General features: G+C 45.0%; 1 non-coding gene across 1 annotated transcript; it reads left to right on the forward strand.

Moving 5' to 3' along the window:
* The first annotated feature begins 15,032 nt into the window (after positions 1-15,032).
* TRNAN-AUU (transfer RNA asparagine (anticodon AUU)) lies at positions 15,033-15,106 on the forward strand. Its single transcript has one exon. It is a non-coding gene; the product is annotated as a tRNA-Asn (tRNA).
* Positions 15,107-20,673: the final 5,567 nt, after the last annotated feature.

The following is a 20,673-nucleotide window of genomic DNA, read 5'->3' on the forward strand; positions in this document are numbered from 1 at the left end:
CATCTTTAGAGCATTACAAGTCTATCACTATAGAGTTTATTATTTCCCAGACTGTGTACTTTTGGCGCTGGATTGTGAGCTGAAAAATCCTCTGTGTCCCTCTGACAGATTTACTGACGGTCTGTCCCCCATAAGCCGGTGTGTCTGTGGGTACTTGGTATATGTGTGTCAACATGTCGGTGGCTGAATGTTTTTCCCAAGAGGAAACTATATTAGGAATGCAGACATATGATGGTGGCCCTGTTGGCACCACCAATAACTGACTGGGTAAATGTTTCAGTAATATCAGAGTAAGGTTGGATAAATCTGTGTCCCAGACACAGACGTAGAGAATAGATGTGATATTCATGGCTATGTTTCTTTTCCCTCAGGCCCCGCTGGGTCGCAAAAATGTTATTTTGCCCAGTTACTACACACTGATACTGACACGGATACTGATACTTATGTCGACCATAATGTTTCCTGATTAGATCCAATATTGGCAAGGAGCATTCAGTACATGATTGTGGATATTAAGGACATATTAAAATCACTGAAGACCCTGCTGTTCCTGACAAAGGGGTCTATATGTATGTATATATAGATATATAATGAAAGCTGATGTAACGTTCCTCCATCTCTGTTTGAGAAAGTCTGGGCCAGCTCGACAAGATGGTTTCAAATCCCCAAAAGGATTCTGGTTGTTTATTCATTTCCCGCCGCGGACAGAATAAAGTGGGAGTCACCCCCTGTTCTGCACGGGGCCCTGTCACAAATCCAGCGGATCGTATGCAGGAAGCTACATTATTTCTAGTTATGTAACCACGGGTACATTACTTAGACCTGCCATTACATGTGCATGGGTGAGTAGTAGTATTCAAGAATTGGTCGAATACCTTGTCATCCGATATAGATACCCTGGAGAGATGGGATACTCCTTACGTTGTATCATATCAAGGACACTGCAGCATACTTACGTGAGACTGCAAGGGATATAGGACTCTTGAGTTCACGGGCCAATTTCATGGCAGTGTCGGATAGGAGGGCATTGTGGATTCACCAAGAGAATGCTGATGCTGACTCCAAGAAGAAAGGGAGTCTCTTCCCTATGAAGGTGAAGCCTTGTTTGGTGACTGCCTAGTTAATTTGATCTCGGCAGCTCCCGCAGGTAAGTCAACCTTCTTGCCCTATGTTCCCTCCCAACGGATGAAGACGCATCATTATCTGATGCAGTCATTTCGGCCCAATAGATATGCAAGAAGTTAAGATTCCCCTTTCTTTGCAGGTAGAGGAAGGAGAAGAGAGAAGAGGTCTGCATCCTCTTCAAGATCGCAGGAGCAGAGATCATCCTCTGCTTCTGCCAAATCCACTGCATGACGCTGGGGCTCTCTTGCAGGAGCCCGCACCAGTGGGGGCACGTCTAAAACTCTTCAGTCAGTTCTGGATTCATTCGGACATAGACTCGTGTGTTTTACAAATAGTGTCCCAAGGGTACAAACTGGGGTTTCAAGATGTTCCCCCTCACCGATTGTTCAAACATTAAGTTACTGTGCTATTCCTGGGTTATATAGCGCTGGGGTATGTGCTGGCATACTCTCTCTCTGTCTCTCCAAAGGGCCTTGTGGGGGAAATGTCTTCAGTAAAAGTATTCCCTGTGTGTGTGGTGTGTCGGTGTGTCTCCACTGGGTACAGTATCAAACTGAGGTCTGGAGGAGGGGCATAGAGGGAGGAGCCAGTGCACACCCAGAACTAAAGTCTTTCTTAAAGTGCCCATGTCTCCTGCGGAGCCCGTCTATCCCCATGGTCCTTACGGAGTCCCCAGCATCCTCTAGGACGTTAGAGAAAATAGGATTTTAATTCCTACCGGTAAATCCTTTTCTCTTAGTCCGTAGAGGATGCTGGGCACCCGTCCCAGTGCGTACTGTGTCTGCAGTTATTAAATGGCCCTTAACTCCAGAACATTTATGTGGAGATGAAAACATCCAAGGAAGACTTGACCATCTTCCTTGGATGTTTTCCCCCTGTGTGACTGCTCTCCAGCCTCGGAGGGTTGCATCCGTGGTCCCTAGGATCCCGTCCTGGATCCCGAACTATCGCCCCTCTAGGTGGTGAGAACTGTGCAGCCACCAATGGAGTGAGAGTCTGGTCTTGGAAGACAGGATTATCCTCCGGTGCATGTGTAGGTGGGATCCGGACCACTTGTCCAACAGGTCCCACTGGAACACTCTGGCATGGAACCTGCCAAACTGAATGGCCTCGTAGGCCGCAACCATCTTCCCCAGCAACTGAATGCATTGATGGATTAACACTCTTGCTGGTTTCAGAATTTGTTTGACCAGACTCTGGATCTCCAGAGCCTTTCCACTAGAAGAAAACCTCTTCTGTGTCCAGTATCACTCCCAAAAACAACAACCGCGTCATTGGGACCTACTGCGATTTTGGCAAGTTTAGGAGCCAACCATGTTGTTGAAGAACTGTCAGGGAGAGTAGATGTTTTGCACCAACTGGTCCCTGGATCTCGCCTTTATCAGGAGATCATCCAAGTACGGGATAATTGTGACTCCTTGCTTGCGAAGGAGGACCATCATTTCCGCCATCACCCTGGTGAAAATCCTCGGAGCCGTGGACAGACCAAACGGCAACGTCTGAAATTGGTAATGACAATCCTGAATTGCAAACCTCAGGTAGCTTGATGCAGTGGCTAAATGGGAACATATAAGTAGGCATCCTTTATGTCTACCAAAACCATGAAATCTCCTTTATCCCCCGGACTGGAGATCACTACCCTGAGAGATTCCATCTTGAAATTGAATTTCTTTAGGTAGAAATTAAGGGATTTCAGATTTAAGATTGGTCTGACTGAGCCGTCCGGCTTCTGGACCACGAAGAGGCTTGAATAAAAACCTTCTCCCTGCTGACTAAGGCTGATTTGAACAATCGGTGAGGGGGAACATCTTGAAACCCCAGTTTGTACCCTTGGGACACTATTTGTAAAACCCACGAGTCCAGGTCCGAATGAATCTAGAACTGACTGAAGAGTTTTAGACGTGCCCCCCACTGGTGCGGGCTCCTGCAAGAGAGCCCCAGCGTCATGCAGTGGATTTGGCAGAAGCAGAGGACGATCTCTGCTCCTGCGATCTTGAAGAGGCTACAGACCTCTTCCCTCTTTTCCTTCCTCTACCTGCAAAGAAAGGGGAATCTTAACTTCTTGCATATCTATTGGGCCGAAATGACTGCGTCAGATAATGATGCGTCTTCATCCGTTGAGAGGGAACATAGGGCAAGAAGGATGACTTACCTGCGGGAGCTGCCGAGATCAAATTAACTAGGCCGTCGCCAAACAAGGCTTCACCTTCATAGGGAAGAGACTCCCTTTCTTCTTGGAGTCAGCATCAGCATTCCCTTGGTGAATCCACAATGCCCTCCTATCCGAGACTGCCATGAAATTGGCCCGTGAGCACTTGTGCCCGGTGTAGGATTTTTAAATATGTGTAGTTTACTGTATGCAAGGGTTTAAAACCTTTTAGGAACTGAGATCTAAGGTGTATTACATGTAGTTTAAAAAAAACAAAAAAGGTTTATTTTATGGCAGTAGTTTCCAAACTGGGGTTCTTGCACTGGTAGCATAGTTTGGTGGTCCAGGACCAATTAAAATTATTTATACTTTATTAAATTGGCAAAACCATTCCCTCACAACATAACTGAACCTGAGGATGACATGCTATAAACACAATTTACTTAATTTTATATTTTTTTCTGAATTTCTCAATAAAAAAAACTTTGGCCTAGGGGTGCCGTGAAACAAATTTTGATACTCTAGGGCAGGGGTGTCAAACCCATGGGCCGCATGCCGCCCCCAATGCATCCTTTTGTGGCCCACAGGCCGGGGTCCGGCAGGGGTCCTTTTGTGGCCCGATCACCTTGCTTAGAGCGAGGGCAGGAGAGTGCAGCCAGAGTCTTTGCTTTCTATGTGCGGCACCATCTTCCCGAAGAGATCACCGGGAAGATAGTGCCTCTTCCACTGGCTACAGCACAGGTATACTGGGGTGGGGTAGCAAACTGGGGGCCCCAATGGGCCCCTCCAGCAGTCCCTCTACCAAAACACGTCTTTTGGTGGTTTTGCGGTGTTGTTATAACTACATGGTGACGATACTGTAGCACAGAGATTTTCAACCATTTACAACTCACGTCACACAGAACAAGATTTAAATATTGACAAGGCACACTGAAATATAATGGTGATGCATGGTGCAGTATCGTGTCCTAGGATGTCATGTCGCAGCTTCTCCATAGGTAACGCCTGAACAGGCCCGGTGACAGGGGGGACAAAGGGGACACTTGTTCAGGGCTCCAAGTATTAAGAACAGAAATAATGGGGCCACAGTGCCAATATTGCTTTTTAAAGTGTATCCACCAACTGCTCAATTTAAGCAGGAAAACAATTAACAGGCCAACTAAACCCTCCCCCCTCCTTTTACCCCATCACTTTGTCCAGTCCCTGTGGTCCATACTGTATTGCCATTATTATGCATGTTGCTGTGCTGGCCCTTTTCTGAATGTCCCTGCCACCGCCACCGAAGAGCTGGATAGCCCAGTATGAAAACCACCTGCCGGCCTCACTGACGGTCCGAGTCAAAGGCTCCATTTTTTTTAAAGATCCCTCTGCCGAGTTAAGGGGGGTTGAGGGGGCCCCAGAGATATCAGTGCACTGGGCCCCGAGATTTCTGTTGCTGGCCCTGACCCTCAGGGGCGTATCTACCCCTTGGCCAGGATGGCACTTGCCAGGGGCACCATCCAGCTGTGCCAACCGTGGCTAAGGGATAGAGTTCTGCAGTCTCGAAAGGGCGCTATGGCAATCAGCGTGGGACTGACCAATTAGACGGTGAGGGAAGGATACTGAAATTGTCCCAACCCTGTTACAGTTTGAAACGCCCCTCAACTGCTGTCCACTGCTTCACTCCTAGCTCTGCCCCTTTGAAATTATTAATCCCTACCCCCCGGTAGGCGGAGTTCTCCAGGCCCATACTCAGGAGTCACCACTGCTGTACATTATGTGCCGGTTGTAGAGGCAGAGCGGGGAACATCAGAGAACACCACAAATTACACAGTGGGCAAGGAGATGGCTGGAGACAGCTGCACAGCCATGCCTTGCAAGTTCGAGAGAGCTGTTGAATTTCAGCACTTCAAGTCAGAGCCTGCCCCCTGCTGCCCAAGCAGTCCGTGACAGTTAGTGTCGAGGAGGGGGGGATTTGTGCATGTGTGCTATCAGTGTGTGTGTGTGGGGGGGTGGAGGATGTGTGTGACTGTGAGGGAGCTGTCAGTGTCAGTGGGGAGAGGAGCAGGAGGGAGTTGTCAGTGTGTGGAAGTGATGAGAGTTGTCAGTACTGGGGAAATGTGTGTGTGTGTGTACTAGATTTAGGAGTGTGTGTTTGTGAGAGGTTTCAGTTGGGGAATTAGAGTTCATACAGTAATTAAATGTTTTCATATTGAGAACTACATCTCCCAGCATATACAGTGTGCTGGGGATGCTAACAAGCTTTATTTAAAAGTTTAAAAAACATTGCTTTTATGACTGCAATGGTTAAAAAGGGAGAGCTATAAATCAATTTATCAGTGAATGATCGCAGTTTGAGCTGTTACATTTTACTGAACCACCTATCCCTCCACACTCACTACCTGTCCTCAGGATACATTTACCATCCCGGCAGACGGTATACCGGCGGTCATTTGACCGATGTTGGAATCCTGACACCACTTGGGAGACTGGTGCCGGCACACAGACAGCCAACATCCCGAAGGCGAGTATTGGAGGGAGGGTTAGGACCGGGGGAGCGGGTGTTAGGGAAGGCACTAGGAGGGGGGGGGGTTAGTCCTAGCTGCCACCCCCTGAGGGTTAGCCCTATCTGCCACCCCCCCAGAGGGTTAGGATTAGGTATCATGTGACTGCTGGAATCCCGAGCGCCGGATGCCATACCCAACCCCCTTTACTTTTTCAGGCATTTCTATCTCTCCTCTCTCTATGGTGTTCCGATTGCCCACTTTCCCTTGTGCTTTTCTCTCTCTCTCCTTTGTTTAGAGCATCAGTTTCTGTAGTCCACTTTATCCTTATTTTTTCCAGTGTTTCACTATCTCTCTGATGTAATGAGGATGTATGGTCTAGAGGGATCAGTAATGCATTGTACTGTATAGAGGCGTCAGGGATGTAGCGTAGGGTATAGAGGCGTCAGGGATGTAGCGTAGGTTATAGAGGCATCAGGAATGTAGCGTAGGGAATAGAGGCATCAGGGATGTAGCGTAGGGTATAGAGGCGTCAGGGATGTAGCATAGGGAATAGAGGCGTCAGGGATGTAGCGTAGGGAATAGAGGCATCAGGGATTTAGCTTAGGGAATATAGGCATCAGGGATGTACTAGCAGGTATATAGAGGTCAGTGTACTGTATAGAGGGGTCAGTAATGCAGTGATGGTTATAGAAAGGTCAGTGATGTAGTGTAGGGTATAGAGGGGTCAGTTATGTAGTGTGGGGTAAAGAGGGGTCAGTAAAGATACTAAGCTGAAGTACTTAGAACACTTCTTGAATTAAGACACAACCTGCAAGAAAAAGTATGCAATATGGGTGAAAAGGCAAATGTCAGAGGTCTGATACAAGTAACCAGCTCCACACCTTGCACCACATAGCGTTATGTTAAACTGGGATATGTTCTTTTTTGGTGTGTGTGTATGTGTGTGTGTGGGGGGGTGCCAAAGGAAATTTTTGCCATTGGCTCCTTTGGTCTAGAACCAGCCCTGATCACAAAATATTTTTGTCTAAGCAGACTGGACATTGATCAGCGTTGGCTCATTCTCAGCCCCCCGCCCAGCCTCTGCTGCCAACAGACTGCTATTAGCTAGTTAACCTTCTGCCTTCCCTATCTATGACACAGACTGCTGCTAATGCTACCAGACTGTTCCCAGTGGCTTCACACCAACAGTGAATCCCAGCCGATGATGTAGGGCAGCGTGTGGGGGAGGGGGTCAGTTGCTGTGGCTCCAACATGGTAACCGCCAATGGACTGCAATGCTTTATCGAAAGGGGGGGCGCCAGTCCCTTACTTTGCCAGGGGCGCTTGGACCCCTAGCTACACCTCTGTTGACCCTAACCGATACCCCTAAACTAACCATAATTCCTGCAGTAAAAATCCATGTTTCTATGTATATAGGGGGTCATTCCGAGTTGATCGCATGCTGCCGTTGTTCGCTGCGTAGCAATCAGTTGAAAAAAAATGGCTAATCTGTGCATGCGCATGCTCCGTAATGTGCATGCGCATCGTACGGGTACAAAGTCCATTGTGGTTTTGCACTAGTTCTAGCGATTATTCCAATCACAGAACAGGCCACAAGGAGATTGACAGAAAGAGGGCGTTTCTGGGTGGCAACTGACCGTTTTCAGGGAGTGCTTGGAAAAATGCAGGCGTGGCAGAAGAAATGCAGACGTGGCTGGGCATTCGCTGGATGGGTGTGTGACATCAAAAGCCGTCCCTCGGTTGTTAGAATCAACGCACACGAAGTGTAACTACAGTGCTGGTCTTATTTTGAAACTATTTTGCAGGCGCTCTGCTGCTCAAGTGTTCGCACTTCTCCAAAGTGAATATACACTCTCCAGTGGGCAGCGACAATGCGTTTGCATGGCTGCTAAAAACTGCTAGCGAGCAATCAACTCAGAATGACCCCCATAGTGTATTGCAAGAAAATATCTGTAAATCCAATGGTACCGTAAGTGCGGTATATACTCGCACTTCTTTGCGGGGTGAGAACATCTCCCCTAAGTGAAGTCAGCCCTATGAATAGAGTTTGTGTGATCCCTGTGCAGCAGTCACAGAAAGGGTTCATCTCTGCAGTTTGTCACTCAAATTACATTGCTGCATTTTTTTCTAGAAGTGGATCTGAGAGCTGTTACCCGCAGACCAGCTACAATAATTATCCTGGGTACTCACTAGACCAGTGGTTCTCAAACTGCACCCTGGGGTGCCTCAGGACACTTGCAGGGGTGCCTTGGATTGGTGGTCCAGGACCAATTCAAAATATTTATAGTTAGTGTTATAGGCAAAACCAGTGCTGTTGGCTGGCAATCATAACATATGTGCACAAGCAGAAGCAAATCCTGTCCCCTACCAAAGGGCCAGTGCTAGGGTGTTTGGCGCCTCCCTGCAAACTATTAATTTGGGCCCTCTCTCCAATACTTAATAAAGGGACAGTGCGCTCCTTAAAAAAAGAAGGTGTGGTATCACAAGGAAGGGGCATGGCCACACAATAGCACCCCAAATCAAAATACGCCACACAGTAGCACTATCTTATTGTCATTACACCGCATGTAATAATAATAATAATAATACCCACAGTCGCAGTGCCCTTTATACACATAACCACCATATCAGTGCAGCTTACACACATAATGCCAACAGTAGCAGTGCCCCTTCTACACATGCCCACGGTGGCAATCCTTTACATGGCAAATATCAACCTGGTTTTGCCATGTAAAGGATTGCCACTTTAAAAACAAACAATCAAACAAAAAAAAAAAAAAACAACAGGAAAAAACACAAAATCTCTCACTTTCTGATTCTCACACCCTATTACATTCCTCTCTATATATTTAAATGTTTCTATTACTGTATGTTCCCTCTTCCCTTCTCCAAACTATACACTAGAGATGAGCGGGTTCGGTTCCTCGGAATCCGAACCCGCCCGAACTTCATGTTTTTTTTCACGGGTCCGAGCGACTCGGATCTTCCCGCCTTGCTCGGTTAACCCGAGCGCGCCCGAACGTCATCATGACGCTGTCGGATTCTCGCGAGGCTCGGATTCTATCGCGAGACTCGGATTCTATATAAGGAGCCGCGCGTCGCCGCCATTTTCACTCGTGCATTGAGATTGATAGGGAGAGGACGTGTCTGGCGTCCTCTCCATTAGAATAGAGATAGATTAGATAGAGAGAGAGAGATTGTGCAGAGTCGCAGACAGAGTTAGTTTACCACAGTCAGTGACCAGTGCAGTTGCTAGTTAACTTTTATTTAATATAATATATCCGTTCACTTCTCTCTGCTATATCCGTTCTCTGCCTGAAAAAAAAAACGATACACAGCACAGTCAGTCACACAGTGTGACTCAGTCTGTGTGCACTCAGCTCAGCCCAGTGTGCTGCACAGTCATCAATGTATAAATTAAAAGCTTATAATTAATTGTGGGGGAGACTGGGGAGCACTGCAGGTTGTTAGCAGGAGCCAGGAGTACAATTATATTAATTAACAGTGCACACTTTTGCTGCAGGAGTGGTGACCAGTGCCTGACCACCAGTATAGTATTGTTGTATACTACTAATATCTCTTTAAATATCAACCAGTCTATATTAGCAGCAGACACAGTACAGTGCGGTAGTTCACGGCTGTGGCTACCTCTGTGTCGGCACACGGCAGGCAGTCCGTCCGACCAGAATTGTATTATTTATTATTATATACCTACCACCTAACCGTGGTTTTTTTTTCATTCTTTATACCGTCATAGTGTCATCCTAATTGTTACGAGTATACTACTATCTCTTTATCAACCAGTGTACAGTGCGGTAGTTCACGGCTGTGGCTACCTCTGTGTCGGCACACGGCAGGCAGTCCGTCCGACCAGAATTGTATTATTTATTATTATATACCTACCACCTAACCGTGGTTTTTTTTTCATTCTTTATACCGTCATAGTGTCATCCTAATTGTTACGAGTATACTACTATCTCTTTATCAACCAGTGTACAGTGCGGTAGTTCACGGCTGTGGCTACCTCTGTGTCGGCACACGGCAGGCAGTCCGTCCGACCAGAATTGTATTATTTATTATTATATACCTACCACCTAACCGTGGTTTTTTTTTCATTCTTTATACCGTCATAGTGTCATCCTAATTGTTACGAGTATACTACTATCTCTTTATCAACCAGTGTACAGTGCGGTAGTTCACGGCTGTGGCTACCTCTGTGTCGGCACACGGCAGGCAGTCCGTCCGACCAGAATTGTATTATTTATTATTATATACCTACCACCTAACCGTGGTTTTTTTTTCATTCTTTATACCGTCATAGTGTCATCCTAATTGTTACGAGTATACTACTATCTCTTTATCAACCAGTGTACAGTGCGGTAGTTCACGGCTGTGGCTACCTCTGTGTCGGCACACGGCAGGCAGTCCGTCCGACCAGAATTGTATTATTTATTATTATATACCTACCACCTAACCGTGGTTTTTTTTTCATTCTTTATACCGTCATAGTGTCATCCTAATTGTTACGAGTATACTACTATCTCTTTATCAACCAGTGTACAGTGCGGTAGTTCACGGCTGTGGCTACCTCTGTGTCGGCACACGGCAGGCAGTCCGTCCGACCAGAATTGTATTATTTATTATTATATACCTACCACCTAACCGTGTTTTTTTTTTCATTCTTTATACCGTCATAGTGTCATCCTAATTGTTACGAGTATACTACTATCTCTTTATCAACCAGTGTACAGTGCGGTAGTTCACGGCTGTGGCTACCTCTGTGTCGGCACACGGCAGGCAGTCCGTCCGACCAGAATTGTATTATTTATTATTATATACCTACCACCTAACCGTGGATTATATGAGTGACCGCATCCAAGTAGGCACGTCACACAGTCCGTACTTATACTGGCAGGAAAAAGAGGCAATTTGGAGGCCCTTGCACAAACTGGCTTTATTCTACCTAAGTTGCCCTCCCACAAGTGTGTACTCCGAAAGAGTGTTTAGTGCCGCCGCTCACCTTGTCAGCAATCGGCGTACGAGGTTACATCCAGAAAATGTGGAGAAGATGATGTTCATTAAAATGAATTATAATCAATTCCTCCGCGGAGACATTGACCAGCAGCAATTGCCTCCACAAAGTACACAGGGAGCTGAGATGGTGGATTCCAGTGGGGACGAATTGATAATCTGTGAGGAGGGGGATGTACACGGTGATATATCGGAGGGTGAAGATGAGGTGGACATCTTGCCTCTGTAGAGCCAGTTTGTGCAAGGAGAGATTAATTGCTTCTTTTTTGGGGGGGGTCCAAACCAACCCGTCATATCAGTCACAGTCGTGTGGCAGACCCTGTCACTGAAATGATGGGTTGGTTAAAGTGTGCATGTCCTGTTTTGTTTATACAACATAAGGGTGGGTGGGAGGGCCCAAGGATAATTCCATCTTGCACCTCTTTTTTCTTTTCTTTTTCTTTGCATCATGTGCTGATTGGGGTGGGTTTTTTGGAAGGGACATCCTGCGTGACACTGCAGTGCCACTCCTAGATGTGCCCGGTGTTTGTGTCGGCCACTAGGGTCGCTAATCTTACTCACACAGTCAGCTACCTCATTGCGCCTCTTTTTTTCTTTGCGTCATGTGCTGTTTGGGGAGGGTTTTTTGGAAGGGCCATCCTGCGTGACACTGCAGTGCCACTCCTAGATGGGCCCGGTGTTTGTGTCGGCCACTAGGGTCGCTAATCTTACTCACACAGCTACCTCATTGCGCCTCTTTTTTTCTTTGCGTCATGTGCTGTTTGGGGAGGGTTTTTTGGAAGGGACATCCTGCGTGACACTGCAGTGCCACTCCTAGATGGGCCCGGTGTTTGTGTCGGCCACTAGGGTCGCTTATCTTACTCACACAGCGACCTCGGTGCAAATTTTAGGACTAAAAATAATATTGTGAGGTGTGAGGTATTCAGAATAGACTGAAAATGAGTGTAAATTATGGTTTTTGAGGTTAATAATACTTTGGGATCAAAATGACCCCCAAATTCTATGATTTAAGCTGTTTTTTAGTGTTTTTTGAAAAAAACACCCGAATCCAAAACACACCCGAATCCGACAAAAAAAATTCGGTGAGGTTTTGCCAAAACGCGTTCGAACCCAAAACACGGCCGCGGAACCGAACCCAAAACCAAAACACAAAACCCGAAAAATTTCAGGCGCTCATCTCTACTATACACATCAACATTTTTTAGTATTTCCAGGTAAGTTTTGTGATGTAGGCCATGCACAATTTTAGTTGCCCTAATGTATTTACAGCCTTCTGGAGATATGGCTACTGGAACTGAACACAGGATTCTATATGTGGCTGTACCAAGGACCTATACAGTGGCATTACAGGTTGAGTATCCCTTATCCAAAATGCTTGGGACCAGAGGAATTTTGGATATCGGATTTTTCTGTATTTTGGAATAATTGCATACCATTACGAGATATTATGGTGATGGGACCTAAATCTAAGCACAGAAGGCATTTATGTTTCATATACACCTTATACACACAGCCTGAAGGTCATTTTAGCCAATATTTTTTATAACTTTGTGCATTAAACAAAGTGTGTGTACATTCACAGAATTCATTTATGTTTCATATACACCTTATACACACAGTCTGAAGTTCATTTAATACAATATTTTTAATAACTTTGAGTATTAAACAAAGTTTGTGTACACTGAGCCATCAAAACACAAAGGTTTCACTATCTCAGTCTCACTCAAAAAAGTCCGTATTTCGGAATATTCCGTATTTCGGAATATTTGTATATGGGATACTCAACCTGTATTACTTTTTTCTGCTACTGGTTCTTTAACCTATGCAAACAAGCATCTGACTTGCCTTTCCTATTGCTTTGTTACATTGCTTACCTGAAATAGTAATACTTAGATAGCTTTCCTCTTGCCATTATAATGCCCTTAATATTATAGTTAGCCTTTGCATTTTTGAGACGTGTATGATTTTGCATTTTTTGGCATTAAATGTTGCCATGTTCTTGACCATTCCTCTAGTCCAGGGGCGGAACTGCCAGAGACAACGGAGTCAGTTGCCGCCGGGCTCCAGCCCTAAAGGGGCTTCCTCCATTGCCCCCCGGCTGTTACGTGCCCTTCCTACTAAATAGACAAAGGCGCTACCAGCAGGGTCTCGCAGTTTGTACATTCCATGCCGTAACACCCTTCTTTCCACCTTCACAATGAAGCTATTGGTACTTTGCAAAAAAAAAAATTATTAGCATTGCAACTCAGCAGATCAATGCAGTGTGCAGCCACACACTCCATATATCTGCTCAGCCACAAAGCTGATTATTTCTTCACAAAGTACAAGGTGAGCTCCAAATAGAATTCTCTAGCTTAGATTATACCTTTCTATGCAAGGGTAAATAGCTCAATTGTTTGACTGCAATGCCACAGGAAATGGTTTGGATCCAAGACAGTGTGACTGAATAATAAAGAAACCTTAAGATGAGTTCATGAATGTTGTATAAGTATTAGTGAGAGAAGGGGTCAGGAGCATGCTAGGCTGCAAAAAATAAGGTAGGCTGCAAGTGAAAGTAATGATCTCCTATATATTTTCCCAGATCTGTCACTCTGTGTGGCTAACTCTGGGGGAAGTCACAGCAATGGGCGGAGACGGCAACTGCAGGACGATACACCAGTGCCAGCAGCAGACCGTAACAAAGTGACAGATCAGGGAGAATATATAGGAGGTAGGGAGGTGGCCATGGTACATGGCTGGCCAAGGGACACTAGCTCATGTACCCCTTTACCACTGAGGCTGGCCACCAAGGATGGACCTGTCACCAGTGCACATGCAATAACCTCTTCTGCTGCCCTCTTTGCAACTCAGATTGCCCAGTGCTCCCCTTCGCTAACAGTCCACAAAGTTTCCCCATCTCACGATCTGCCTCCTCACCCCCACTTTCATCTCTACAGCACACACGCATATCATACAAGATCCCATCATGCGTACGTAGGTCTGAAATGCAAGAGGGAGGTTGGGGGGAGATTGGCATGCGCCAGCAACACCACACAGCTCACTGTGACCACAGTGGAGAGGCGCTGCAACAGGACAATACACCAACCTCGGAGCAAGGAACTGCGTCGGTCAGGAGGAGAACTATTTCAATAGCATAAAAAGGTTAATGCGTCCCACCCTATGGACACCAGACTCATCAAGTCACTGTTGCCAGAGTCTCATACAATGACTCTGAACCTCTAAGCACACTATTTGACTGTCCACAACCTGCTGTGCCTATTAACCATCTCCTCCACCACCCTCAACACTGACCCACACATCATTCACCCACAAAGATACAATAAAGGTAGTTTGGATAAATTAGCTAAATGAAATGGATTTAACCAATTTATCTAAATGACCATTTTTGGATGTTTTCCAGTGTTTGTGAACAAATGGTCAATTGTAATTTGCTGCCACATATTAGCATAATTTTGTTTCAACTAGAAAAAAAAATTGGACAGATAATCTAAGTGTGGATCCAGTTTAAAGGTCCGTATTCACGGCCCGATTTTGGGGAGAGATGTGTACTGAGCGAACTGCTCAGCACACATCTCTCCCCCCGCTCAGCACAGCGTGATGTGTGCTGAGCGTACGGGGGGTGGGGGTGGCGCTCATTTCACCCCCTGTGTAGGGCATTCTGTGTGTATCCAGCTTAACAGGTGTGAGCATCATACAACTACTGACTTGCGAGTAACTATACAGCAGCTCCATACCTTGTGACTTGAAGAAACACTAGTTAACCCCGGGAATGCTGCAGTCAAAGCAACAATTCCTCTTCTTCAATTACCATTTTAATAATAGGGTAAAGAAAATGAAGTGGATTTTTGAAAGAAAATAATACTGTCAATATACTATTAAAACAAATTAAAATGGTAAAAGTTATTGTACTTTAAGTAAAAATAAAAGAGACAAAATATCAATCCCAGTTTTGGATTACTTTAATTAACAAAAAAAATGCATATAGCAGAGGATAGTTTCAATCTGCCTACCTCTGGGTTATGGGCCCAGCATGCTTCCATTGCAGTACTCTGCTGCACATGTAAGTGCAAGAGATCCTGAAGCACTCACTCATCATGGGAAAGTACCAATGTGTTTCTTCGTTGGTTGATGGAAGAAACATCTTACAAAAACTCTCCAGATTATTGACTTTTTAAAGTTTTTCTAGGAAACGTTTTAGATGAATGCTTATTAGCCTTTGTCAGTATGGACTTTTGCAAAGTGTCTCTGTGGCGCAATCGGTTAGTGTGTTTGGCTATTAACCAAAAGGTTGGTGGTTCAATCCCACCCAGGGACGTAATTAACCTTGTGATCAGATTTTGGTGATATTTAAGTAGACAAGTCAAAATTTCAAACCTCCTCTTATGGTGTAGGGTACATGGCCTTCTCTGATGTAATCAGAGTTAGATTTGATTCAGTGATTTTATAAAAAACAGCTAGGAAGCACAATTTAGCAGTGGGTTGCAGAGAAAAAAAATATGCTGGCAGAAAAATCCAATCGAGTGATTAAACAGCTCTTCATTTTCTGGCTTTATTTTTATGCTAACGAATTTGTTCTCTGAAAAGTGTCCACAAAGCCAAGTCTCTGATTAACACCTTTGTAAGGATGGTTTTTCACCTATTACTAAATTAAACTTGCTTCATTGGAAAGGCAGCAAGATGCATCCTCATTTCAATGTCTACTGAAATAATACAAGTTGACACCAGGAAACATTAACGCCACTGCATCCTTGCTGCTTTCTCATGTGGAAGTCTGTTTAATGTGAAAACAAATGTGTGTGTTTTTTTCAACCTGGAAGCCCAACATCGATTAAGATCGATCTTAAATAGACCCCTGGGTTTTAAGGATAACCATGGTTGAGTCCAATGGTTAATTCACATTGACCGAAGTTCTAATTAAGTCACCTGTGCTCAAGCATGATATCCTTAAAATCTGGATTGCAATGACAGCATTTTGGAACTATGCCTAAGGGTTTAATTTTTACATTTATCCACTGACAATAAATCTACCTACAATATCCCTGTAACTGTTATGATTACAGTATTTCACTAAATAATTTAATTTGCTGAACCTTCTGTAAAAAGAAATATTAAGCTGCTGTAATTCCCAGATGCAGCAAATTTGTTAGCTAGTGGGCAAAACCATGTGCACTGCAGGGATGGGGGGGGGGGGCAGATATAACATTTGCAGAGAGATTTAGGTGGGTTATATTGTTTGTGTGCAGGGTAAATACTGGCTGTTTTGTTTTTACACTGCAATTTAGATTTCAGTTTGAACACACCGCACCAAAATCTAACTCTCTCTGCACATATTATACACCCCCCCCCCCCCTGCAGTGTACATGGTTTTAGCTAATAAATTTGCTGCTGTGATCAGATCTGAGTTAGGCCCTATGTATTTGGCACTGGCAAAGGGTTAGAGGCCTTGCTGTAGAGCTCACACCTTTCTTATCATGCATTGTAATATTTCCTATGTCCTGATGTTGTGCTCTCTGCTCCATCCAAGTAAACAGCAATGTAGCATGGCTATCAAAGAGCGTGAAGATTGCAGATTTCCTGGGATTAATGCTAAGGAATGCTATTCCAGAGGCTGCTGCTTTAATTCAAGTGTCACTGGGGTTAAATGGTGTTTTTACCTTAAAAACACAGGTAGAGTATATAGTACAGTGGTAAAGTGGGAGCATGTAGTGCTATTGATTACAGATTTGATGGAGCTTAAACATGGATAAGGTCCATGGCTCTAAGAGTTTATCTTGTGTATCCTTTATTCTTAGTCATGGTCAGATAAGATTAGAAAATACCATTTAAGTGGAAATTTCCTGTTAGCTGTTTTTCAGTTTGCTCAACTGTCTGATTAACTGGTCCTAAAAAAGGACCAAAGGAGCTAAATTGCCCTGTGATCTAGCTAAATTGCCCCAGTTAAAAAAAAAAAAAACTAAGCTGCTGTAATTCCTGGATGTTTCCTTACTGCATCAACAGGAAGTGACAAGAAACAATGTAATGTGGAACCGTACAGCAGAAGGGATTGCGGCTACCCCACAATAAGTGCAGCGGAATGTAAGAAGAGGCATATACAGTGTGGTGTGGCTGTAGATGAGCTTAGTGGTTTCTGTTAGAGTTCTTCTACTTCTAACTACTCGTACATAAATGAGTAAGCCGCCGATTTATTAAACCTGGTGAAATGATAATTTGCATGGTGATAAAGTACCAGCCAATCCGCTCCTAATTGCCATGTCACAGGCTGGGTTTGAAAAATGACAGTTAGGAGCTGACTGGCTGGTACTTTATCACCTTGCACTTTATCAGTTCACCAGGCTTAATAGATCTGCCCCAATGTTTCAAAATGGAATGCATCAAGAGAACGGTGTTGGTAGTATAAAACTACCTACAGCACCTGGTATTCCCAGGTGGTCTCACATCCAAGAACAAACCAGGCCTAAAATCAGGTGATATTGGGCATATACAGTGTGGTGTGGCTGTAGATGAGCTTAGTGGTTTCTGTTAGAGTTCTTCTACTTCTAACTACTCGTACATAAATGAGTAAGCAGCCGATTTATTAAACCTGGTGAAATGATAATTTGCATGGTGATAAAGTACCAGCCAATCAGCTCCTAATTGCCATGTCACAGGCTGGGTTTGAAAAATGACAGTTAGGAGCTGACTGGCTGGTACTTTATCACCTTGCACTTTATCAGTTCACCAGGCTTAATAGATCTGCCCCAATGTTTCAAAATGGAATGCATCAAGAGAACGGTGTTAGTATTGTAAAAATACACACAGCTCCTGGTATTTCCTTGTGGTCTCCCATCCAAGTACTAAAACCAGGACCAACACTGCTCAGCTTCCATGATCAGGAGAGATTGGGCAAATCCAGTGTGCTGTGGCTGTAGATGAGCTGGTGGTTTCTGTTACAGCTCTTCTACTTCTAACTTCTGGTACATAAAAGAATACATGTAAAAATTAAATGTACCAAGAAAATGGTGTTGGTAGTTTAAAAACACCTAAAGAATCTGATACTACCAAGCAGTCTCCCATCCATGTATTAACAAAGTCCAATACTGCTTTGCTTCAAAAATCAAATGAGATTGGGCATATCCAGTGTGGTGTGGCTTTAGATAAGCTTTGTGGTTTCTGTTAGAGCTCTTCTACTTCTAACTACTGGTACATTAATGAATATGTATAAGGTTGTAGTTTATCCAATATGCCTTTACTACCTTACCTTTCAACCCCCCCTCCCTCCCCTCTTCTCCTTATAGCTTCCTTAGTTCTCTCCTCCTCGTGTGTGCGTTATTTGTTTTCTCATACGTCCTAGAGGATGCTGGGGTCACATTAAGAACCATGGGGTATAGACGGGATCCGCAGGAGACATGGGCACTTTAAGACTTTCAAAGGGTGTGAACTGTCTCCTCCCTCTATGCCCCTCCTCCAGACTCCAGTTTTAGTATTGTGCGCAGTGATACTGGATGCACTACAGGGGAGCTCTACTGAGTTTCTCTGAAAAGACTTGTTAGTTTTTTTTATTTTCAGGGAGGCTGCTGGCAACAGTCTCCCTGCTTCGTGGGACTTAGGGGAGAGAAGTATGACCAACTTCTAGTGAGTTCAATGGCTCTGCTTCAGGCTGACAGGACACCATTAGCTCCTGAGGGTGCTGATCGCTGGGTACGCCTAGATGCACACTCCCGCAGCCTGCCGTCACCCCCTTACAGAGCCAGAAGACAGGTGAGTAGCAGAAGAACAGAAGACTTCTTCTTCAGTGACGGCATTCTGAGGTACCGAGCAGCGAGCGGAACGCTGCGCGCCATGCTCCCACACAAACACAGGCACTGCAGGGTGCAGGGCACGGGGGGGGGGGGGGGGGCACCCTGGGCAGCATAAATTCCTCACAAAAGGCTGGAAAAAGTGGACATTAGTGCCTGGGCACTGTCCTTACCCCGCTAGCGTAATTATTTATTTCTGAGCGGGACAGATACGCGCCATTACAGCGGCGGGGCTTCTTCCTCACCTCACCAGAACATCTTTAGAGCATTACAAGTCTATCACTATAGAGTTTATTATTTCCCAGACTGTGTACTTTTGGCGCTGGATTGTGAGCTGAAAAATCCTCTGTGTCCCTCTGACAGATTTACTGACGGTCTGTCCCCCATAAGCCGGTGTGTCTGTGGGTACTTGGTATATGTGTGTCAACATGTCGGTGGCTGAATGTTTTTCCCAAGAGGAAACTATATTAGGAATGCAGACATATGATGGTGGCCCTGTTGGCACCACCAATAACTGACTGGGTAAATGTTTCAGTAATATCAGAGTAAGGTTGGATAAATCTGTGTCCCAGACACAGACGTAGAGAATAGATGTGATATTCATGGCTATGTTTCTTTTCCCTCAGGCCCCGCTGGGTCGCAAAAATGTTATTTTGCCCAGTTACTACACACTGATACTGACACGGATACTGATACTTATGTCGACCATAATTGTTTCCTGATTAGATCCAATATTGGCAAGGAGCATTCAGTACATGATTGTGGATATTAAGGACATATTAAAATCACTGAAGACCCTGCTGTTCCTGACAAAGGGGTCTATATGTATGTATATATAGATATATAATGAAAGCTGATGTAACGTTCCTCCATCTCTGTTTGAGAAAGTCTGGGCCAGCTCGACAAGATGGTTTCAAATCCCCAAAAGGATTCTGGTTGTTTATTCATTTCCCGCCGCGGACAGAATAAAGTGGGAGTCACCCCTTGTTCTGCACGGGGCCCTGTCACAAATCCAGCGGATCGTATGCAGGAAGCTACATTATTTCTAGTTATGTAACCACGGGTACTTTACTTAGACCTGCCATTACATGTGCATGGGTGAGTAGTAGTATTCAAGAATTGGTCGAATACCTTGTCATCCGATATAGATACCCTGGAGAGATGGGATACTCCTTACGTTGTATCATATCAAGGACACTGCAGCATACTTACGTGAGACTGCAAGGGATATAGGACTCTTGAGTTCACGGGCCAATTTCATGGCAGTGTCGGATAGGAGGGCATTGTGGATTCACCAAGAGAATGCTGATGCTGACTCCAAGAAGAAAGGGAGTCTCTTCCCTATGAAGGTGAAGCCTTGTTTGGTGACTGCCTAGTTAATTTGATCTCGGCAGCTCCCGCAGGTAAGTCAACCTTCTTGCCCTATGTTCCCTCCCAACGGATGAAGACGCATCATTATCTGATGCAGTCATTTCGGCCCAATAGATATGCAAGAAGTTAAGATTCCCCTTTCTTTGCAGGTAGAGGAAGGAGAAGAGAGAAGAGGTCTGCATCCTCTTCAAGATCGCAGGAGCAGAGATCATCCTCTGCTTCTGCCAAATCCACTGCATGACGCTGGGGCTCTCTTGCAGGAGCCCGCACCAGTGGGGGCACGTCTAAAACTCTTCAGTCAGTTCTGGATTCATTCGGACATGGACTCGTGTGTTTTACAAATAGTGTCCCAAGGGTACAAACTGGGGTTTCAAGATGTTCCCCCTCACCGATTGTTCAAACATTAAGTTACTGTGCTATTCCTGGGTTATATAGCGCTGGGGTATGTGCTGGCATACTCTCTCTCTGTCTCTCCAAAGGGCCTTGTGGGGGAAATGTCTTCAGTAAAAGTATTCCCTGTGTGTGTGGTGTGTCGGTACGCGTGTGTCGACATGTCTGAGGAAGAAGGCTATATTAGAGAGGAGCGGGAGCAAATGAACGTGGTGTCTCCGCCGACACCTGATTGGATGGATATGTGGAATGTTTTAAATGCTAGTGTAAACTCATTGCACAAAAGATTAGACAAGGCAGAAGCTTTGGGACAGTCAGGGTCTCAACCAATACCTAATCCTTTGTC

The sequence above is a fragment of the Pseudophryne corroboree genome, unplaced genomic scaffold (genome assembly GCF_028390025.1).
Source record: "Pseudophryne corroboree isolate aPseCor3 unplaced genomic scaffold, aPseCor3.hap2 scaffold_2970, whole genome shotgun sequence".
In the NCBI taxonomy this organism is placed as follows: domain Eukaryota; kingdom Metazoa; phylum Chordata; class Amphibia; order Anura; family Myobatrachidae; genus Pseudophryne; species Pseudophryne corroboree.